We start from the raw sequence: 24,229 nt of genomic DNA, 5'->3' as shown, positions 1-24,229 counted from the left end.
CACAGGAGACCAATAAAGCCCTGAGACAAGGGACTTGCACCGTCTACATAGGCCACAGGTGCCCACTTGAACAGCGGAGGGTGCCCCGCCTTGGGCTCCCTTTCACGTGGGTCTTAGAAGCCTGGGCAAATAAGTAGACATGGTGAGCCTCTGTGCTCCAGACAGGAATTAGCCTGAAAAGGAGAGAAAGAAAAGAAGACACGGGGAAACCAGTTTTTTCAGGAACTGGTCCATCTTTTTATTTTTCAGGGAAGCTTTTATACTTTAAGTTGTACATAGAGATCAAAGGATAGTACAAAGTCATGCAAGGTCAACAAAACTGACCCTTATCGAGACCAGGCACTCTTTATGCATGCATACAAAGGTCTTAGGTGGTTTTACATCATCTTCTGGCCAGGGGCCTGCTAACATTTTATGACCCTTTCTTTCTGAAAATGGTCAGTCAACCAGAACACTTATTTTTTCCAAGGGTGATTTTTCTTAAACCAGGTGCCACCCTTCAAAGGGACCAGATAAAGTTGCATTCCTACAGGGCAAAGGTGCAGTGGGCTATAATCCATAAAAGAATTTACTAGCCTAAGGTCTAATGTGATTAATATCAAAGGTTATTACTTATTTTCCCATATGCCAGTTATATCAATTAATGTATATAAGGGACAAGGGATATGGAGACTTAGTAGCAAATATTGGCTCGACAATGAAACCCTCCACTGGTATATATATGTCTAACAACCCACTAATACTACACTAATAATTTCTAACTTCTCAAAAAAACTCTGTATTTAGAAAGTTTAGAGCATCTCGTTCCTCTCACGGTTGGGAGGCTATGAACAACCACATGTGTGGTTGTAAGAGGCTGGATAAACTTGTCAGGCAGGCTAGAGAGCCATCAGAGGGGTTTTTGGACTGAAACACTTTTGTTACACCCAGGAGACTTATTATCTGGAGCTCTAAGTTAACTCTTTTCAGAGAAAGGTGGTGGGGGATAGCCCCCTGTTAATATCAGAAGAGTTGGTGAAAAGCATAATGCAGTAAGACGGACAGACTCTATTTTGGGGGTGGATGCTCGAGAAGATCCAGGGGGGTTCCCTAAAGGCCTGATCTCACCTTTGCCTGTCAGGCCTCTTCCTCATGACCTTTGCCACGGGCGGGATTCCCCATGCTGGCTCCTAGCAAAAAGCCAGATGTGATCAACCAGGATTACTATTCTTTTTAAAATTAAAATTAATGGATGGAAATGTTGCACCAACTTTGCATACTTGGCACAAACCACCCTCGATTGTTGTGTATAACTATTTTTATACATTGTTGGGTTCTATTTGCTAATATTTCCATGTAGCAGTAGTTCACGTTTATGTTTATGAGATGCGTTGGTCTGTGGTTTCCTTTCATTTTTTAGAATTTACTTCTGGCTGTGCTGGGCCTTCATCGTTGTGAGCTCTGCTCTAGTTGTGACAGACGGGGGTTCTTCTCCATCTGTGCTGCACGGGCCTCTCTTTAAGGCGGCTTCCCTTGCAGAGCGTGGACTCTAGAGCACAGGTTCAGTAGCTGTGGTGCATGGGCTTAGCTGCTCTGTGGCATGTGGAATCTTCCCTGTCCAGAGATCAAACCTGTGTCCCCTGCAATGGCACATGGACTCTTCTCCACTGTACCAGCAGGGAGGTTCATTATATGATTTCTGTTGTTTTAAATTTGTTAAAGTGTGTCTGTGGCCCAGAATGTGGCATGGTGTATGTTTGTGAATCTGCCAGGTGAGCATGAGAATAACCTACGTTCTGTTGTTGCCATAATTCATAGATGTGAATTGTATCCAATTGATGAATGGTACGTTTTTAATATTCATTTATTTGGCTGTGTCGGGTCTTAGTTGCAGCAGGATCTTCGTTGCATCATGTGGAATCTTTGGTTGCAGCTGACAGGCTCTCTAGTTGTGACCTGCAGGCTCAGTGGCTGGGGATACAGGCTCTAAAGCATGTGGGTTCAGTAGTTGCGGCACACGGGCTTAGTTGCTCCATGGCATGTGGAATCTTAGTTGCTGAACCAGGGTTTGAATTCGTGTCCCTTGCATTGCAACATGGATTCTTAACCACTGGACCACGAGGGAAGCTCCTAGATGTTATTGTTAAGTTTCCTTCCTGATTTTCTGCCTGATGATCTGTCCATTTCTAATAGACTTGTGTTGAAATCTCCAGCTCAGATAATGGATTTACCTACATCTTCTGCAATTCTATTAGTTTCTCCTTCACACAGTTTGTCCATTATTAGGTTCATTCACATGAAGGATTGTTATGTCTTCTTGATAATTGACCCCTTTATCATTATTTAATACCCTCTTTATCCCTGATACCCTTCCCTGCTTTGAAGCTTGTTCTCTGTGAAATTAATAAGTTACTCCTGTTTTCTCTGGACTACTATTTATATGTGGGTTTTCCTTCATCTGTTTGTCTTTACATTCAGTGTGAATTTCCTATAGACAATGTGTGATTGAGTCTGCTGTTTTGACCCAGCTTACAATCAATTATTGGTCATTTAGATCACTGACTTTCAAAGTGATTGCTGATGTAGTTGGATTCGTATCTACCATATTTGTTACTGTAGTTTATTTGTGCCCTTTACCAGCTAATTTTTGACACTTTTCCTGCTTTTTGTACATTTTCTTTGATGTCTTTTTCTCCCTTTTATTAGCATTTCACTTAAATATTCTTTTTTACTTGTTTTAGGGGTAGCCCTAGAGTTTGCATCATACATTTAGAGCTAATAGTAGGCCACTTTCAAATAATGTCAAAATTCAAAGGTAGTATAAATACCTTAAAGTAACAAAATAATCCTAGTCCCTTCCTTCAATCCCTTGAATCTTTGCTGTCATTTTTAAAATGTATATACAAGCATGTTGTTGTTGTTTAGACACTAAGTCATGTCTGACTATTTGTGACCCCATGGACTGTAGCCTGCCAGGCTCCTCTGTCCATGGGATCTCCCAGGCAAGAATACTGGAGCAGGTTGCCATTTCCTTCACCAGGGGATCTTCCTAATCCAGGGATCAAATCTGTATCTCCTGCATTGGCAGGCAGATTCTTTACTGCTGAGCAACCTGGGAAGCCCATATAGAAACATACACAAGCATATATAAGTATATAATATATGATTACATAATTGAATATATCATTGGTAGAATTATTTAACAAAATAGATGCATGATAGATGATAAATGCATGAGAACTAAGAAAAACAAAAGTTTGTTTTGACTTCACTTATTCTTTCCTCAGTGCTCTTTCTTCCTTTATATAGGCCTGAGTTTCTGACCTTCTCTCTAAACAATTATTTTTTCCTTCTGTCTAAACAATTTATTATTCTCCTTCTCTAAACAATTTTTTTAAGCCATTTCCTCCAAGGCAACAAATTCACTCAGTCTTTGTGTGTCTGAGAACGTCTGTATTTCTCCTTTATCTTTGATAGATAATTTTGCAGGATATAGAATTTTAACTTGGTCATTTTTTCTCAAAACTAAATACTGTACTCTCTTCTTGATGTCATGGATTCTGAGAAATCAAATGTAATTCTTAGCTTTGTTCATCTAGGATGTTAGAGAATGATTAAAGAAAATTCAGGAACTACAAACAAACTTTAACATTTCATGAAGCAGCAGTCTCCATTTGGAAAACTGCAAAAAGCAAGAAGCTTTTCTAAGAAAGAATGAAGAACAAGATGGAGACAAACAGAAAATTTCTGATTGTCTGGGCAATGTAGTCAATCTTGTTTAGGTCAAGAAGGAGCAAGGTAATAAGTATAGAACTCAGAACTGGCTTGGCCTTTGGGGACTGACTGACTGGATATGCAATGTTTCTGGTCAAGAGGAACATGTCCAGAGACACAAAAGTCATGTAGTTTCAATTTGCTGTCATGGCACCCTAGGCAGGAGCAGCCCCACTTTGGACCTAGAAAGGTATTTCAGCACCAGACAAGGTGCTTTGCTTTTGTTTTTCCCTGCTCTGGTGTCTCTCAGGATTTCTTGTTTATCTTTGGTCTTATGTAGGTTGAGCATAAAATTCCAGCCAGTATTGTTTCATAACCCCAAAAACGATGATGCCATTAAAATGCTGCACTCAGTGTGCCAGCAAATTTGGGAAACTCATCAGCGAGTTTTCCATAGCACTGGAAAAGATCAGTTTTCATTCTTATCCCAAAGAAGGGCAATGCCAAAGAATGTTCAAACTATCACACAGCTGTGCTTATTTCACATGCTAGTAAGGTAATCCTCAAAATGCATCAGGATGGGCTTCAGCAGTACAAGAACCTCCAGATGTACAAGATGGATTTAGAAAAGGCAGAGCAACCAGAGGTCAAATTGTCAACATCCACTGGATCATAGAAAAAGAAAGAGAATTCCAGAAAAACATCTACTTCTGTTTCATTAACTATGCTAAAGGCTTTGTTTGTGTGGATAACAACAAACTGTGGAAAGTTCTTAAAGAGATAGGAATATCAGACCATCTTATCTGCCTCCTGAGAGACTTGAATGCAGGTCAAGAAGCAACAGTTAGAACCAGGCATGGAACAATGAACTGGCTCAAAATTGGGAAAGAAGTACATCAAGGCTGTATATTGTCACCTTGTTTCTTTAATTTCTATGCAGAGAACATCATGAGAAACACTGGGCTGGATGAGTCACAAGCTGGAATCAAGATTACCGGGAGAACTATCAACAACCTCAGATATGCAGATGAATGATACCACTCTAATGGCAGAAAGTGAAGAGAAACTAAAGGGCCTCTTGATGAGAGTGAAAGAGAAGAGTAAAAAAGCTGGCTTAAAACTCAACATTGAAAAAAGGTCATGGCATCCGGTCCCATCACTTCATGGCAATAGTTGGGGAAACAATGGAAATAGTGACAGATTTTATTTTCTTGGGCTTCAAAATCACTGCAGATGATGACCACACCATGAAATTAAAAGACACTTGCTCCTTTGAAGAAAAACTATGACCAACCTCGACAGCATATTAAAAAGTAGAGACATCGCTTTGCCAACAGGGATGCATCTAGTCAAAGCTATGGTTTTTCCAGTAGTCATGTATAGATGTGAGAGTTGGACCATAAAGAATGCTGAGTACCAAAGAACTGATGCTTTCAAACTGTGGTGCTGGAGAAGACTCTTGAGAGTCCCTTGGACAGCAAACAGATCAAACCAGTCAATCCTAAAGGAAATCAACCCTGAGTATTCATTGGAAGGACTGATGCTGAAGCTACAATACTTTGGCCACCTGATGTGAAGAACTGACTCATTGGAAAGGACCCTGATGCTGGGAAAGATTGAAGGCAGGAGGAGAAGAGATAACAGAGGATGAGATGGTTGGATGGCATCAGTGACTCAGTGAACATGAGTTTGACCATACTCCAGGAGACAGTGAAAGACAGGGAAGCCTGGAGTGCTGTAGTCCATGGGATTCCAAAGAGTCTGACGTGACTCAGTGACTGAACAACAACAAATTGGTTCATCCATTTCATTTGTTTCTTTCTGCTCCTTCAGTTAGGCCCTGATGACCCCAGGAGGGTTAGGCTCTCATTCCTAGGTTTCCCCAAGTGCAGCCTTATTAAGAAGAACAGAGTGCTCCCTCTGTTAGAGCATAAAGGGTTTTCTCACTGGTATTTAATGTGAGGACCAGGTTGAACTCCTCAGGAAAAAGCCCACGATCTTGTGGGTGTCCATCATTAGGTCCTTCTGGAGTTTTTAACACAGGTTGTCATCCCTGAGCCTCAGGCAACTCATAAATTACAGTTAAGGGTTTCCTACCCCAGGACTGGCTCCTGTGGTAATTTCCACTTGTGTGTCTCCACTCCAGATGTTTCGTTCTCCCACGTGGGATTCAGAACTGGAACAGAGGTGGGTAGTTCCTGGCCCCAGGGCAGCTAGGCAGTGAGGAAACCTGAGTAGGTTAGCCTCTGTAAAGTGGTTTCTCTTGAGGTCAGGTGTGGTGAAGGCCTGGAGTATTGGGAAAAAATGACACTCAAACATAAAAATGTCGTGAAGAAGTCCTTGGAGCTTATAAGCAAAAGCAACATTCCTTAGGGCCAAGAAAAAGTGCACATTAGGTTTTGACTTGATTTACTGATTATCAAGCCTTGAGTTGAGAAGATCCCTTGGAAAATGGAATGGCTATCCCTTCCAGGGTTCTTGCCTGGAGGATTCCATGGACAGAGGAACCTAGTGGGCTACAGTCCATGTGGTCGCAAAGAGTCAGACACAACTGAAGCAATTGACACACTTTTGCTTCTTATCCAGTGTAATGGAGCAAGATGTCACCAGTGACATTTAGATGATAATAACTTTTAAAGCTTTGAACATGCAGTTTTGTTAGTCCGACTTCATCCTCTCTATACTCAGAGACCACACATTGTATGTACAAGCTGGGAGGGCATCAGTGCAAGTGATTCAGGGAAGCTTGAGAACGTGACTGTGTCAGGAGGAAGTGATGAACTCCGTGGCAGACATGTGTGTGTGAGTGACTGGTTGTCTTGGAGACGAGATATTCATGGCCATATAGGAAGACAGTTCAGACATTGTCTTGACCGAGGTCTTCCCAACAGGGCGATTCCTAAATGACAGATTCTGAAGAATAAATAAACTGTTCCTGGGAACCACACGAAAGTCTCCTCATCAGATGTTTGTTTACATAGAGAATCATTGCCTGAGATACTGAACCACCCTGAGTCCTTGACATGCTGTTTTTGTGTGATATGGAAACTCACAAGTGTGGTCTCAGGTGACTGTACAAGCCAGCTAAAGTAATTTAGCAGGTTCAAGGCCACTTCTGCTTTCACCTGACTCATTCTTTTTAGAGAGATCTGTTTTTAAGGTAGGGTTTAAATGGTGCGTGAGACCAGAATCTCTTTTTTCCTTTAAAATAAAAACTTATTGGAGTATAATTGCCTTACAGTGTTCTGTTTGTTTCCACTGCACTGCAAAGTGAATCTGTTGTATGTATAACTATATCCCCTCTTTTGGATTTCCTTCTCATTTAGGTCACCAAGGGAGACAGAGGAGTGAGATGATTTGGGGGACTGGGATTGACATATATACATTATTGATACTATGAATAAAATAGGTAATGAACGAGAACCTACTGTACACCACAGAATCTTTTTAAAATTTGTGATTTATTTGCTTACAGCTGAGCTGGGTCTTCATTGCTGTGTGGACTTTTTTCTAGGCGTGGTGCGTGGTGGCTTCTCTTGTCGCTCCCGGCCTCTAGAGCACAGGCTCGATAGTTGTGGCACAGGCTTAGTTCCTCCGCAGCGTGTGGGGTATTCCTGCACCAGGGATGGAACCCGTGTCTCCTGCATTGGCAGGTGGATTCTTTACCACTGAGCCACCAGAGAAGCCCCCAGAATCTTTTTAGAACACTCTTCTCTCAATTCAGTTCAGTTCAGTCACTCAGTCGTGTCCAACTCTTTGAGACCCCATGGACTGCAGCACACCAGGCCTCCCTGTCCATCACCAACTCCCGGAGTTTAATCAAACTCATGCCCATTGAGTTGGTGATGCCATCCAACCAGCTCATCCTCTGTCGTCCCCTTCTCCTTCTGCCCTCAATCTTTCCCAGCATCAGGGTCTTTTCAAATGAGTCAGTTCTCCACATCAGGTGGCCAAAGTATTGGAGTTTCAGCTTCAGCATCAGTCCTTCCAATGAATATTCAGGACTGATCTACTTTAGGATGGACTGGTTGTATCTCCTTGCAGTCCAAGGGACCCTCAAGAGTCTTCTTCAACACCACAGTTCAAAAGCATCAATTCTTCAGCTCTCAGCTTCTTTTATAGTCCAACCCTCACATCCATACATGACTACTGGAAAATCCATACCTTTGACTAAAAGGACCTTTGTTGGCAGAGTAATGTCTTTGCTTTTTAATATGCTATCTAGGTTGGTCATAGCTTTTCTTCCAAGAATCAAGAATCTGTTAATATCATGGCTGCAATCACCACCTGCAGTGATTTTGGAGCCCCTCAAAATAAAGTCCACCACTGTTTCCATTGTTTCCCCATATATTTGCCATGAAGTGATGGGACTAAATGCTGTAATCTTAGTTTTCTGAACATTGAGTTTCAAGCTAACTTTTTCACTCTCCTCTTTCACTTACATCAAGAGGCTTTTTAGTTCCTCTTCACTTTCTGCCATAAGGGTGGTGTCATCTGCATATCTGATGTTATTGCTATTTCTCCCAGCAATCTTGATTCCAGCTTGTGACTCATCCAATCCAGCGTTTCTCATCATTCACTCTGCACAATAAGTTAAATAAGCAGGGTAACAATATACAGCCTTGATGTACTCCTTTCCCAATCTGGAACCAGTCTGTTGTTCCATGTCCAGTTCTAACTGTTGTTTCTTGACCTGCATACAGATTTCTCAGGAGGCAGGAAAGGTGGTCTGGTATTCCCATCTCTTGAAAGATTTTCCACAGTTAGTTGTGATCCACACATTCAAAGGCTTTGGCATAGTCAATAAAGCAGAAGTAAATGTTTTTCTGGGACTCTCTGGCTTTTTTGGATGATCCAGCAGATGTTTGCAATTTGATCTCCAGTTCCTCTGCCTTTTCTAAATCTAACTTGAACATCTGTAAGTTCACAGTTCATGTACCGTTGAAGCCTGGCTTGGAAAATTTAGAGCAGTAATTTGCTAGCATGTGAGATGAGTGCAATTGTGTGGTAGTTTGAGCATTCTTTGGCATTGCCTTTCTTTGGGATTGGAATGAAACTGACCTTTTCAAGTCCTGTGGCCACTGCTAAGTTTTCTAAATTTGGTGGTGTATTGAACTGTGGTGTTGGAGAAGACTCTTGAGGGTCCCTTGGACTGCAAGGAGATCAAACCAGTCCATCCTAAAGGAAATCATTCCTGAATATTCAGGAAGGACTCATGCTGGAGCTGAAACTCCAGTACTTTGGCCACTTGATGCAAAGAACTGACTCATTTGAAAAGACTCTGATGCTGAGAAAGATTGAAGGTGGGGGGAGAAGGGGACGACAGAGGATGAGATGATTGGATGGCATCACCAATTCAATGGACATGAGTTTGAGTAACCTCCAGTTTGAGGAAAGCCCAGTGTGCTGAAATCCATGGGATTGCAAAGAGTCGGACATGACTGAGCGACTGAAATGACTTACTGATTGAATGTGGCACTTTCACAGCATCATCTTTTAGGATTTGAAATAGCTCAACTGGAAATCCATCACCTCTACTAGCTTTGTTTATAGTGATGCTTCCTAAAGCCCTCTTGACCTTGCATTCCAGGATGTCTGGCTCTAGGTGAGTGATCACACCATCATGATTATCTGGGTCTTGAAGATCTTTTTTGTACAGTTCTTCTGTGTATCCTTGCCATCTCTTTTTAATATCTTCTGTTTCTGTTAGGTCCATATCATTTCTGTCCTTTACTGTGCCCGTTTTTGCATGAAATGTTCCCTTGGTATATCTAATTTTCTTGAAGAGATCTCGCAGTTCAATTGCGACCCCATGAATCGCAGCACACCAGGCCTCCCTGTCCATCACCAACTCCCGGAGTTCACTCAGACTCACGTCCATCGAGTCAGTGATGCCATCCAGCCATCTCATCCTCGGTCATCCCCTTCTCCTCTTGCCCCCAATCCCTCCCAGCATCAGAGTCTTTTCCAATGAGTCAGCTCTTTGCATGAGCTGGCCAAAGTACTGGAGTTTCAGCTTTAGCATCATTCCTTCCAAACAAATCCCAGGGCTGATCTCCTTCAGAATGGACTGGTTGGAACTCCTTGCAGTCCAAGGGACTCTCAAGAGTCTTCTCCAACACCACAGTTCAAAAGCATCAATTCTCCGGTGCTCAGCCTTCTTCACAGTCCAACTCTCACATCCATACATGACCACTGGAAAAACCATAGCCTTGACTAGACGGACTTTAGTCGGCGAAGTAATGTCTCTGCTTTTGAATGTGCTATCTCGGTTGGTCGTAACTTTTCTTCCAAGGAGTAAGCGTCTTTTAATTTCATGGCTGCAATCACCATCTGCAGTAATTTTGGAGCCCAAAAAAATAAAGTCTGACACTGCTTCCACTGTTTCCCCATCTATTTCCCATGAAGTGATGGGACCGGATGCCATGATCTTCCTTTTCTGGATGTTGAGCTTTAATCACTCTCCTCTTTCACTTTCATCAAGAGGCTCTTTAGTTCTTCTTCACTTTCTGCCATAAGGATGGTGTCATCTGCATATCTGAGGTTACTGATATTTCTCCCGGCAATCTTGATTCCAGCTTGTGTTTAATCTCTAGTCTTTCCCATTCTATTATTTTCCTCTATTTCTTTGCATTGATTGCTGAGGAAGGCTTTCTTATCTCTCTTTGCTATTCTTTGGAACTCTGCATTCAAATGGGTATATCCTTATCTTTCCTTTTCTCCTTTGCCTTTAACCTCTCTTCTTTTCTCAGTTATTTGTAATCCCTCCACAGACAGCCATTTTGCCTGTTTGCATTTCTTTTTCTTGGGGATGGTCTTGATCACTGCCTCCTGTACAATCATCTGGAAAACAGAGCAGAAACTGTTTTAAAGTAAACACAAGTTTAAGCTGTTTGACTATGGCATTTTGTTTGCATGAATAAAGATGATATTGTTTCATAAGACAATTTAAAAATGACATGAAAAATAAAACAGCCTTTCAAATAAATGGCCTAATGTCCATTTTGTAGTACTGAAATAAAAAAGACAAAGATTTAAGAAAGAGAAGAATCCATAAAAACATATTTGTGAGGAGATGAGAGTATTCACTTCTTGTTTAAATAGTGTATTGATTAAATATTGGCTCTGATTACCACATTCAGCCTTCGAAACAGTTCCATCCACAGCTGACTTTCAGTGTCATGTCAGGGCTGAGTCACCAGAACCAGGCGATGGAATTTTACTAGTCAGGCTTTGTGCGTCCCCATTTTGGTGTGGACCACAGGAGAATGTGGGACACATTGCAAGGCCTCAGGCAGAATAGGGTTAGGATGAGCATAGTTGCTCTACGTTGATGTGCTGGTGATAATTCACATTCTAAGATGTGACTTCAGAGGCAGATATTATTGAATAGTAAAAAAATATATATTTCCCTTGATATGAAATTACCCCTCAGCCCTCATTACTGTGCATAAAATAGATAACTAAGGGGAACCTACTGCACAGCACAGGGAGCTCTACTCGGTGCTCTGTGATGATTGAAATGGGAAGGAAATCCAGAAATGAGGGGGTTTATGGATCCGTATAGCTGATTCACTTTGCTGTATGGTAGAAATGAACACAACGTTTTAAAGCATCTATACCCCACTAGAAAACAAACAAACAAAACAAAACAAAAAGCCTGACTGCATATTAGGCACTTGAGTAGGCTCTAGGGTTGCAAGCAATGGATAAGCAGTCAAAACCTGTCCTCATGGAGCTCAAGGTCTAGTGAGGAGAAAGAGAAGACAGGGGATTCATAAATCTGTAAATAAAGGAAACTGCAGAGATATATGTCATTAAGCGCTGTGAACGAAGCAAGCACGGAAGCTATTTAGGGAATTTCTGGTGTTGATACAGTGTTTGTAAAGATGGTTAAGGGTATCTCTCTAAGAAGGTAACATTTGAACAACAGCCTGAGAGTGCAGGAGCTCCTTGTGTGCCAGAAATGAAGGGGACACTTGTGGAAGCTTGTTCTCAGGAGAAGGAAGAGAACCTGCAAAGGCCCCGAGGCAGGGCGCAGCGAGGAAGCCTGTCTGTCTGGGGCCAGGGAGAGGGGGCAGGACCGAGGAGACTCAGGGCTCACAGGTTGTTTCTTGTGATGACTGTGGCTCCCGCGCCCGGTGAAAGGATGGCTTTGGAGGGGGTGGTAAAGAGAGGCCTTGTCGACTCAGTGTGAACAGCCAGTAGGTTTACATTTAGCCTCCAATTCTATCACACAGGGGATTTGCTTTTAAGTTTGTAACGTCATATTAGGGCTTCTTGGGTGGTGCAGTGGTAAAGAATCCACTTGCCTGTGCAGGAGGTGCAAAAGACACAGGTTTGATTCCTGAGTCGGGAAAATCCCCTGGAGAAGGGCCTGGCAACCCATTCTAGTACCCTTGCCTGGAGAATCCCATGGACAGAGGAGGCTGGTGCGCTACAGTCCATGGGGTCTCAAAAAGTCAGATATGACTGAGCGACTGAGCATATTGTCAAATGAAGAAAAGTATTAGAAATGCCCAGGGGTCCAGTAGCAGCTGGAGAATGAGATGCTGACTGTCTCATGAATGTGAAACCATCTTAGGAGATGATACACACTTCTATACGAATGTGGTTATACGAATCCTTCTATAACCATAGTACTCTAAAAAAGGCACTTTCCCACTTTCAAATATTTCATGTGTGTGTATTCTTTCTGTTGTAAAGAATGTGAGTTTGTACTAACTCGCTTTATTGATCGTTAGAAAACATTTGTTTAACAGAAAGTTGCTTTTAAAAAGCAGATAAACAGCAAAGATCATTAAAATGATTTATTTTTAAACTCCCTTCTAAGAGTAGGTCACTGCAGTCAATAAATGTGTTATTCACACTTTTCAGCACAGTTATAGTTTTGCTATTTGAGACACAGAATGGATCACTTGTGAGTCTTATATTTTGGCTTTGATTTTTATTTTATTTTCGGCTGTGCTGGGTCTTCTTGCTGCACTCAGGCTTTGTCTAGTCGCTGCGACAGGGGGCTCCTCTCTAGTTCCCGAGAGCGCCAGGGCTTCTCATCGCGGTGACTTCTTTTTTTGTGTGGCGCATGCTGTGGGCTCTCGGTGCACCGGCTTCAGTAGTTGTAGCGTTCAGGCTTGGTTGCCCCGCAGCATGTGGGATCTTCCCAGACCAGGGATTGAACTTGTGTCCCCTGCACTGATAGGTGGAAGCTTACCCAGTGGACCTCCAGGGAAGTCCCACTTGTTAGTCCTGATACTTGACACTGTACCCCTGGATCTTGGTGTGTTGGTTTTAGGCTCACAGAGGTTTCACGCCCCTGACTCCACGCAGGTGTGATGCAGGGCTCGTGGTCGCAGGGCGAGGGGGAGGTGGGGGGGCGGGGGGCGGGTGGGGGTGGTCTCCACGCATAGGGAGGTGGAGATGCCCGCTGTGCATGGAGACCTCTGAGGTTCCACTTGGTGCCTGAATGAGAGAGAGCGCATCGGTGCAGGGGTGGGAGCCAGGGCGGGGCTGGCTAAACCAAGTTACCTAATGGACGCCAGGGACCCAACTGCCGCAGGAACTCAAAATGTTGTTTTGTAAAAAGGAGACAGATGTACGTACCCGAGGGCAGACCGACCACATAGGACACAGGCATTCGTTGCTCCTCTTCATCTCATGCCTTTGGTCCCAGGCTGGGTGACCTCACAGCCCAGGTCTGGCTGAGGCTGTAAACGCTGGTGGTCGGTGGATGTGATTCAGTGCCTCCCTTTGCCTTGTGGTTGTTCATTCAAAGTGAAAGGTCAGTCAGTCAGTTGCGTCAGATTCTTTGGGGTCCCATGGACTGGAACCCGCCAGACTCCTCTGTCCACGGCATTTCCCAGGCAAGAATACTGGCGTGGATTGCCATTCCCTTCTCCAGGGGATCCTCCTGACCCAGGGCTCTGACCCATGTCTCTTGCTTGGCAGGCAGATCCTTTACCACTGAATTACCTGGGAAGTCCGAACCGCTCCTTAGGTGAGAGCAAAGCCAGGGAGTGGAGGTCAGCCCCACAGTCATCCAAGCAAACAGTGCGCTTCCTCCTTCATCAGAGAAGGCACCTCGGGTTCATCTCCTCCAAGCGCGTCTCCCTGAAAATAAAGCTGTGATGATTATCAGTCTACTTACTCCTGAGAAACAGTCATCAGAAACGTCAGTCTAGTTTTTATTGATGTAAACACGTTAGTTTTCACAGTGAACCCCAGTGGGCTCTGAAATGTTTCTGTCGTCCCAGATGCTTGAGAACAAGTTTTCCTTTGTTTTGTATTAGATTACTAGTCATGAGTAAACAAGTATAATCTTTTTTTTTTTTTTACACACCTGGGTAAATAATTCAAATGTAATCCTTTCTTATAATAAATTGTAAATTGTCTAATATGTGCTTAACTGACTTTGTGCTTAAGATCATAAACAGGGAGACTAAAAATGATAATGAAATACAGACATTATTTCTGCTGCTGATGACTTTATAATAGTAAGTACAGAGCTGAACCTCTACTCTTCTCTTGCCATTTATGTAACATGAACCAAAATATTTCCATTTTAGATCCTGTTACATTGTATTATAATTGTGGGAATTGTCACAGTTCCCTACTCTACACTTTAGGAATATGTTGTAACATTTTTATAAGTCAAGATTTATAAGTCAAGCAACTTGTTTTCACTTGGAAAAATTACTGGGCTCTAGGAGTGCAGACTCAGCCTGCTGCAAACCTTCAGGAAGCATCTCAGTGGGCTTCTTTAGTTGGCAGAATAGCATGACAAAAAGAGAGCCAATTACATGAGAAAAATAAGGGCCACTTTTGTCAGCCATAGCATGCATAGTTTTCTTGCAATAAAATGATGGTTATAGTCCTTGTTTATCTGAAGTGTTTAAATGTTGCTACAATAATATTTTCCTTCAGCACATTTCACCATCTTGTAACATTTCTTTGCAATCATATAACATTACTCAGTATTCTTACTTAGTAACAATGGACTCAATATTTCTTTTTCTTAAAACTTATTTTAAAATGTATTTGGTTGCCCTAGGCCTTAGTTGCAGCATGTGGAATGTCTCATCTTCATCGCAGCATTCGGACTCTTTAATTGTGACATGTGGGATCTACTGAGAGGGTAACAAGCAGGAAGGCTAGGGGTCGCCAAATGGAGAAAATAGGCTACAAGGGTCAGACGTTTTTTATCTCTCTTAAGTGGCAGGAGGAAACAAACTAGAAGTGTCAGATTTTTTCCCTTCTCTACACAAAATTAAAAGGAGGTTTCTTTGTTGTTGCCAAGTTCATTCTGCGTTGCCAAGACAACACCTGGCTCCACCTGAACTTGACTTTTCTCAAACCTTGAGCTAGCCAATGTGTTTTCTTATGGAAATGTTTTTCTTAAGCTATGTTAATGAACTGTGTATTTACCTAAGACTGTCTTTCTTCAAGTGCCTAAGACGCTGAACTGACTTGACAAACCAGTGTGTTTTACTCAACAAGCTAGTGTTTTACTTATGCAAATATTATCTTAAGCTATGTTAATGAGGCTATGTATTTGCTTAGAAACCTGCCTTGATTCAAGATTCAGGTCAATAGTTTTACGGCCTGGGCCAATTCACCTTTCGCCAGTGTTATGCCAAAATGCATATTGCAGGTGAGAGGCCTGGTGCCACTCTGAGTTTTGAGATGTTGAAAGTGAAAGTGAAGTCGCTCAGTCTTGTCCGACTCTTTGCGACCCCATGGGCTGTAGCCTACCAGGCTCCTCTGTCCATGGGATTTTCCAGGCAATAGTCCTGGAGTGGATTGCCATTTCCTTCTCCAATCCTTTCTCTAATTAGCAGCCTGCTAGTAGGTATATGCTGCTGCTGCTTAGTCGCTCAGTCGTGTCTGACTCTGTGTGACCCCATGGACTGTAGCCTACCAGGCTCCTCCGTCCATGGGATTGTCCAGGCAAGAGTACTGGAGTGGGGTGCCATTTCCTTCTCCAAGTAGGTATATAACTTCTGCTAAAGACTAGCAGGTGGGCACTTTGTCTGCCCCCTTCTGATGTCTACATCAGAAGCCTTCTCTATCTCTTTTATACTTTAATAAAACTTTATTACACAAAAGCTCTGAGCGATCAAGCCTCATCATTGGCCCTGGGTTGAATTCTTCTCCTCTGGAGGCCAAGAATCCTAGCATCTTTCATGGCTCAGCAACAACCTGTCGTGATCAGGGATTGAACTCACACCCTTATATTGGGAACGTGGAGTCTTAGCCCCTGGACCACCAGGGAAGTCCCTGGACTCAGTATTTTTGATTCATCTCATTGCCACTATCCTTTCTTTTATGATACATTTGGTCCTATACTTGAGCATTTACTATTTGAAATAAATTCACTATGGTTCCATTTTTTATACACTTTTCTCTACTGCGACATGGTATCTTAGATTTCATCTGCTTTATTTAGGTCATGGAGATGAGAGTGAGTGATGAAGTGTGTGTGGAGCTAATAGTACCATCAGTCCTACTTTTCCTAAACATGAATTTAAAAATACTCTTCACTCCTCTGTCTCTGAGTCACTCTGTTTTGTGGGACACACCAAGCACATCTGATCAAATAGACCTTTACTGATTTCCTCCAAACTATCATTGTTTATGGGCTTCCCTGGTGGCTCAGATAGTAAAGAATCTGCCCGCAGTGAGGGAGACCTGGATTCGATCCCTCATTTGGGAAGATCGCCTGGAGGAGGGCATGGTAACCCACTCTAGTATTCTTGCCTGGAGAATCTGCATGGACAGAGGAGCCTGGCAGGCTACAGTCCATGGGTTGAACTCCAAAGAGTTGAACATGACTGAGCAACTAAGCACAGCACAGAACATCATTGTTTATATGCCAATTACAGGACTCCACCGGTGGTTCAGTGGGGTAAAAAAATCCACCTGCAATGCAGGAGCCACAGGAGATGCAGGTTTGATCCCTGTGTTGGGAAGATCCCTTGGAGGAGGAAATAGCAACCCACTCCAGTATTGTCACCTGGAGAATCCCATGGACAGAGGAGCCTGGCAGGCTACAGTTCATGGGATCACAAAGAGTAGGACATGATCAAAGCATGCATATGACAATTACAGTTCAGTACTTCAATGAAACAGTTTAAGGAACAGCAGCTACCAGTAATCTAGATATTTCCATTGTACTTCTATAAAAGTAACAGGAAATACTTTTTTAAAAATTGGGTCTTATATTCACTTTGTTGTTGTTCAGTTGCTAAGTTGTGTCCAACTCTTTGCGATCCCATGGATTGCTGCCTTTTTACACTGTTCATGGGGTTTTCCAGGCAAGAATATTGGAGTGGGTTGCCATTTTCTTCTCCAGTGGACCACGTTTTGTCAGGACTCTTCACTATGACCTGTCTGTCTTGGGTGGCCCTGCACGGCATGGTGCATAGTTTCATTGAGTTATGCAAACCCCTTCGGCAGGACCAGGCTTTGATGTATAAAATAGATAACTAATGAGAACCTACTATACAGCACAGGAAACTACTCAGTGCTGTGGTGACTCAGATGGGAAGGAAATCCAAACAAGAGGGGATATGTGTATACACGTGGGTGATTCACTTTGCTGTACAGCAGAAATTAACACAACAGTGTAAAGTAACTAAGTATACTCCAATTAAAATAAAGTAAAGAAAAATAATGAGACTGTTACAATTCTGTTTAAAGGCATTAGAATGAGCACAGCTCAGCTAGAGATACATGAATCTTTTAAAGTCTTATGAAGTACTCAAAGCATAATTCATGAGATAAGAAAATGATGAATGAGATGGATGTTAACTGAGCCTACTCATTTCACAATACATATCAGTCAAAACTGTCATGCTGTATGCCTTAAACTTAGCAAGTGATGTATGTCAATTATTTCCTTAAAGCTGTAAAAGTAATAAAGTAAATTTTAAAATTAAAAAACAAAAAATAGGTCTTATTGGGGTCATTTAGATCAGCCCCATGAGAAGCCTTCTGTCTTCAGGGGGTCTTCCTTCAAACACCAACCTCCTCTTCCAAAGTTTCAGTGTTTCCTCCATTCCTGTGTGCAAAATCAAATGGTACACAGAAGCGCTCCCTGCACATTGTTAGAGCTTGGAGCTGAGGCCACTGGCCGATGAACTCACAAGTGTAGGTAGTGTGTTACACGAGGGGCAAGTTTTTCGCTAACACGACAAGGGTCTCTGGCCCAATGAGTGGAGTTGGATAGTAATACTTGCTACAAAATTATGATTTTAAGGAATGAGAGCTTAATTAAGGAGAGGTGAAAACATTTAAAAAATAGCTTTTTTCCTCTTCTTCAATATTCCTAACTCTTCAGGCAGTACTTAACTTTTCTGGTTTCTCAGTTTTTGTATCCTACTCTGAGATCCTAAAAGGGGAGCGCACTCAGCGAGTCTGATGCGGTGGATGCGCGCCCGGGAAGCTCTGCGCATACGTGGCACCATCTCCCGAGAACGCCCCTGGGAGGTCATGCCGGATCTCTACTTCTACAGAGATCCTGAAGAGACTGAAAAGGAAGAGCGGGCAGCAGTTGAGAAGGCTGTGACCATGGAGGAATTTCAGGGTGAATGGCCTGCTCCAGCTCCAGAGTTCACTGCTACTCAGCCTGAGGTGGCAGACTGGTCTGAAGGTGCCTATTCAGCAGTTCCCCACTGAAGACTGGAGTGATCCGCCTTCCACTGAAGACTGCTCTGCAGCTCCCAAGGCTCAGGCCACTGAATGGGTAGGAACCACCACTGAGTGGTCGTAAGCTGTTCTTCCAAACGCTTGTAGAACTTCCACAAACTTCCACCAAAATGGAAATTTGGTTGATGGAAAATAAACTGTTTCTAAAAAAAAAAAAAAAAAAGAAGAAGTGCTCCTAATCTGAACCTTGCAAATTGCCTCACTTTCTCTTATACCCAAACATTTCTTCATCTTAGGTATTCAGAGTCATTTGTGATTATTTCTGTTCATCACCTCTGCACCCATTGCTCTTTCCTGACTGCCTGGAAAACTCCCAGTATCCTCTCAGAGGTAACCAGAGTGTTCAGTTCAGTTCAGTCACTCAGTTGTGTCTGACTCGTGCAACCCCATGGACTGCAGCATGCCACGCCTTCCTGTCCATCACCAACTCCTGGAGTCCACCTAAACCCATGTCCATTGAGTCAGTGATGCCATCCAACTATCTCATCCTTTGTCCTCCCCTTCTCCTTCTGCCCTCAAACTTTTTCAGCATCAGAGTCTTTTCATGAGTCAGCTCTTCACATCAGGTGGCCAAAGTATTGGAGTTTCACCTTCAACATCAGTCCTTCCAATGAACACTCAGGACTGATCTCCTTTCGGATGGACTGGTTGGATCTCCCTGCAGTCCAAGGGACTCTCAAGAGTCTTCTCTTGAGATTGAAGAAGCATCAGTTCTTCATCCCTCACCTTTCTTTATAGTCCAACTCTCACATCCATACATGACTACTAGAAAAAACATAGCCTTGACTAGATGGACCTTTGTTAGCAAAGTGATGTCTCTGCTTTTTAATATGCTGTCTAGGTTGGTCATAACTTTCCTTCCAAGGAGTAAGCATCTTTTAATTTCATGGCTGCAATCACCATCTGTAGTGATTTTGGAGCCCAGAAAAATAAAGTCAGCTACTGTTTCCCCATCTATTTCCCATGAAGTGATGGGACCAGATGCCATGATCTTCATTTTCTGAATGTTGAGCTTTAAGCCAACTTTTTCACTCTCCTCTTTCACTTTCATCAAGAGGCTTTTTAGTTCCTCTTCACTTTCTGCCATAAGGGTGGTGTCATCTGAATATATGAGGTTATTGATATTTCTCCTGGCAATCTTGATTACAGCTTGTGCTTCTTCCAGCCCAGCATTTCTCATAATGTACTCTGCATATAAGTTAAATAAGCAGGGTGACAATATACAGCCTTGATGTACTCCTTTTCCTATTTGGAACCAGTCTGTTGTTCCATGTCTAGTTCTAACCATTGCTTCCTGACCTGTGTACAGGTTTCTCAAGGGGCAGGTCAGGTGGTCTGGTATTCCCATCTCTTTCAGAATTTTCCATATTTTATTGTGATCCACACAGTCAAAGGCTTTGGCATAGTCAATAAAGCAGAAATAGATATTTTTCTGGAATTCTCTTGCTTTTTTGATGATCCAGCGGATGTTGGCAAGTTAACCTCTGGTTCCTCTGCCTTTTCTAAGACCAGCTTGAACATCTGGAAGTTCACAGTTCACGTATTGCTGAAGCCTGGCTTGGAGAATTTTGAGCATTACTTTACTAGTGTGTGAGATGAGTGCAATTGTGTGGTAGTTTGAGCATTCTTTGGCATTGCCTTTCTTTGGGATTGGAATGAAAACTGACCTTTTCCAGTCCTGTGGCCACTGCTGAGTTTGCCAAATTTGCTGACATCTTTAGTGGAGCACTTTCACAGCCTCATCTTTCAGAATTTGAAATAGCTCAACCGGAATTCCATCACTTCCACTAGCTTTGTTTATAGTGATGCTTCCTAAGGCCCACTTGACTTCACATTCCAGGATGTCTGGCTCTAGGTGAGTGATCACACCATCGTGATTATCCTATCCAGGAGTATACTTGAGCGCCTCCCCTGAAAGGCTTTCTTCTGGACGGTGGACCTGCTTTCCCTGGCCTGGAGCCTGGCCCAGCCTGGTGACCCACTACGCTGAAGCCCCACAGTGAGCTGTATGTGCTGTGAATAATTTGTGTCATAACGTCGGACACCACTGAGCGACTGAACAAGAACTCAAGCAAAACTTTTACGGTTGCTATTGCAGGGAATGGCTACAAGGTGACAGGCTTTTCTCAAGCCCAATTGTGGTTACCTGGGAAATGAAAGCTTTCCAGAATTTTAATTCAGGGCTGTAATTTACTGTGGAATGTACCTGAATGAAAACCCAAAAGCTTTTGTGTTTTTCCTGAGTATTGTTTTTAAAATTAACCTTTATTCCATATTATAGTAACATTGATACACAATGTGCTGTCGGTGGCAGGTGACCTGAATATATTTTCTATTTTGCTGTAATGTTATTTCTGCTTTCTCACCTTTGTACCCTGATTAAATTCTAGACAACGTAACTTCTGTTTCTTTTTAATTTACCATATAAGCCATTAGGGAAATCCTTCATCTGTGTTAGCAGAAAAAATAATACCACCAAAGTTAGAAATCTGATTATTATATAACATGTTCCAAATTATTTGGACATAGGTCTTTCTTTTTGAAAGGAATGATTTTGAAATAACCCAAACTTTTGTCAATCTTGCATTTCTGTGTTAAAATTTGAAACATTCTTTCCGTTTATTTTAAACTCTTCTCTGAGAAACTAAACCACACAGTGCTTTTGCCCATCAGGCTCAGGCATTTTCATAAAAGGGAATGAAAAAAATGAGACAGCTCAGATGTCCTAAGACAGTCTGGTAAGTGATTTGTCTCACAAGAAACCACGAGGCTTGAGTTCACTGCTGCTGACGTGTAATAGACCTCATAAGCATGGAAGGGTCACTGATGTACGCACATGTCATTGAGCATAAGCTTCTATCAACCAGAGACTAAGGGTTTCAGGAGCTGTGACAGGAAGCTCTCACCTCCCACTGACTCTAAATCTTTGTGACTTCCTGAGCTCCTTAGTGAAAGTTGTGTCTGACTCTTTGCGACCTCCATACAGTCCATGGAATTCTCCAGGGCAGAATACTGGAGTGGGTAGCTGTTTCCTTCTCCAGGGGATCTTCCCAACCCAGGGATCGAACCCAGGTCTCCCACATTGCAGGCAGATTTTTTACCAACTGAGCCACCAGGGAAGCCCAATAATACTTGGGTGGGTAGCCCATACCTTCTCCAGGGGATATTCCTGACCCAGGAATCGAACTGGGGTCTTCTGCATTGCAGGCAGATTCTGAGCTCCTTACTTTAATGAATTCTGACCCTGTGCCCTTCCTCTCTGTTGACTGATGGTGACGGCAGCCCACAGAGCAGAAGGTCTGGTCCAATAACTGACGTACAGGCTCTTCTCTTCCCTTTCCAGTCCTGCCTTTTCACCTCTTTTTCTTTTCTCTGCTCATTGCTCACCTTTGCCATTATCATTGGGAGGTGGTGGACAGGCATTATTCTTCACCCAAAAAAGAATAAGTGAAAATGCATTGCTATCCCAGTAGGAACATTTTAATTTAGATGTAAGAGCAGCTCCCAGTGAATATGATCTTGTACAGTTTTCTGTAGATTTGTTGTTGTTCAGTCTCTCGGTCGTGTCTGACTCTTTGTGACCCCATGGACCCCAGCACACCACACTTCCCTGTCCTTCATCATCTCCCAGAGTTTGCTGAACTTCATGCCCATTGAGTCAGTGATGCCATCCAACCATCTCATCCTCTGTCGTCCCCTTCTCTCGCCTTCAATCTTTCTCAGCATCAGGGTCTTTTCCAATGAGTCAGCTCTTATCAGGTGGCCAAAGTATTGGAACTTCAGCTTCAGCATCCATCCTTTCAATGAACATTCAGGACTAATTTTCTTTAGGATGGACTGGTTGGATCTCCTTGCCATCCAAGGGACTCTCAAGAGTCTTCTCCAACACCACAGTTCAAAAGCATCAGTTCTTCGATGCTCAGTCTTCTTTATGGTCCAACTCTCACATCCATACCTGACTACTGGAAAACCCATAGCTGTGACTAGACAGACCTTTGTTGGCAAAGTAATGTCTCTGCTTTTTACTATGCTGTCTAGGTTGGTCATAGCTTTTCATCCAAGGAGCAAGTGTCATTTAATTTCATGGCTCCAGTCACCATCTACACTGATTTTGGAGCCCGAGAAAATAAAAGTCTCTGTTTCCATTATTTCTCCATCTATTCACTATGAAGTGATGGGACCAGATGTCATAATCTTCGTTTTTTAAATGTTGAGTTTTAAGCCAGCTTTTCCACTCCTCTGTTTCACCTTGTCAAGAGGCTCTTTAGTTCCTCTTCGCTTTCTGCCATAAGAATGGTATCATCTGCATATCTGAGGTTATTGATATTTCTCCCTGCAGTCTTGATTCCAGCATGTGCTTCATCCACCCCAGCATTTTGCTGATGTACTCTGCATAGAAGTTAAATAAGCAGAGTGAGAATATACAGCCTTAATGTACTCTTTTCCTGATACAGGACTGGCCGCTTCCTCCGCCTCCGCTTGGGACCCTTGTTGAGGGGAAGTGGCTGCCTCGTGAGGGGGGGACACAGCAGCTCTGGAAAGACACAGGTGACCCATAAGTGGGGCCTCCCTCCCACTCTCACCTGTGTAGCTGGACCACACAGAGGCGGACGCCCAGCTCCGGCCAAGCCTTCTGATGCCGGCAGCTCCCATGAGGCTCCGCCTGCGTCCCGTAGACGCTGAGCTCCCAGATAACCTGCCCCAAGCATCTCATTAAGAGAGAGAGTGAGAAAACTCTTTCCTAAGCTTCTAAATTCTGTCAGGAAGCAGATGGTGGTGATGGTAGCATCCTCCCAACTGAATTTCTACCCTTAGCCGCTCCTCTCTGCAATTGGTCTAGCCTCCTCCACTCGTGTGTCTGGCCACAGCGGCCTTCCCTTAACCCCGTGTCTTTCCCACAGCTTCCACTCTCTCCAGACTTTTAAAACCCCCCTCATGTGGTGCCAGGAAATCGGCTCTTTCAGAAATGTACTAACTCACCCAGATTTCAAATGTATTATTCTTCCAAATGGCTGACAATTTTCACCTTTTTGAAGAACTTATTTATTATACGCTTGTTTGGCTGCATGAGGTCTTAGTTGGGGCACACGGGATCTTCACTGTGTTCTGTGGGATCTTTTGAATCGCTGTGCAAACTCTAGTTGTGGCTCTGCGGCTCAGGAGCTGTGGCATGTGTAGGGTAAGGGAGTTAGAGAAGGCAAGGTTCGGAAAAAGGAGACCGGCCCTTTCCAGGAACAGATCACCTTTAATGAGGCGAGAAGGAGCAGCAATCAGATTAGTGCGCTGCTGCACTAACCCAAGAAAAGAGTAAGTATATATAGGCGTATATGTGGAAAGCTACTTATCTTAAGGAGGCCTGGTCTTCTCCAAGGTTGTTTCGGATTAGTTATCTCTTAAACGGCTGGGGCAAGGAATCTGGAGATCCGCAAGAGGCTGGGACCGGCTGGGAGCTAGGCGTAATCAACCTTAATATCCATTTTTTTCCTTCGGGTGAGAGAGTTCATTGTTTTGCATAGAATGGTGGGGAGGACCTGGAGGGGAGTTTTAACTCCAGGCTATTTTGAGCCATGTAACTTTCCTCCAGCATGGAAACTCAGTTGCCCCTTGGTATGTGGGATTTTAGTTCTCTGATCAGCGATCAGCGACTGAACCCTAGTCCCCCTACATTGCCAAGTGGATTCTTAACCACCAGACCACCAGGGAGGTCCCTGAAATTTTCACTTTTAAAAACTGAGGTGAAGTGAAGTGAATTCACTCAGTTGTGTCCGACTCTTTGTGACCCCATGGACTGTAGCCCACCAGGCTCCTCCCTCCATGGGATTCTCCAGGCAAG

At 43.2% G+C, this 24,229-nt stretch overlaps 1 non-coding gene and 1 pseudogene across 1 annotated transcript; both read left to right on the top strand.

Moving 5' to 3' along the window:
• Positions 1–17,784: 17,784 nt before the first annotated feature.
• Positions 17,785–17,934, top strand: LOC120853772. Its single transcript, XR_005718830.1, has one exon. It is a non-coding gene; the product is annotated as a small nucleolar RNA SNORA62/SNORA6 family (small nucleolar RNA).
• A 33-nt stretch (positions 17,935–17,967) lies between these two features.
• On the top strand, positions 17,968–18,540 carry LOC120852566 (annotated as a pseudogene).
• The last annotated feature ends 5,689 nt before the right edge of the window (positions 18,541–24,229 follow it).

The sequence above is a fragment of the Oryx dammah genome, unplaced genomic scaffold (genome assembly GCF_014754425.2).
Source record: "Oryx dammah isolate SB20612 unplaced genomic scaffold, SCBI_Odam_1.1 HiC_scaffold_26, whole genome shotgun sequence".
NCBI lineage: Eukaryota > Metazoa > Chordata > Mammalia > Artiodactyla > Bovidae > Oryx > Oryx dammah.
Note: the sequence above shows the minus strand (reverse complement) of the source record. Positions and strands in the feature narration are given on the sequence as shown.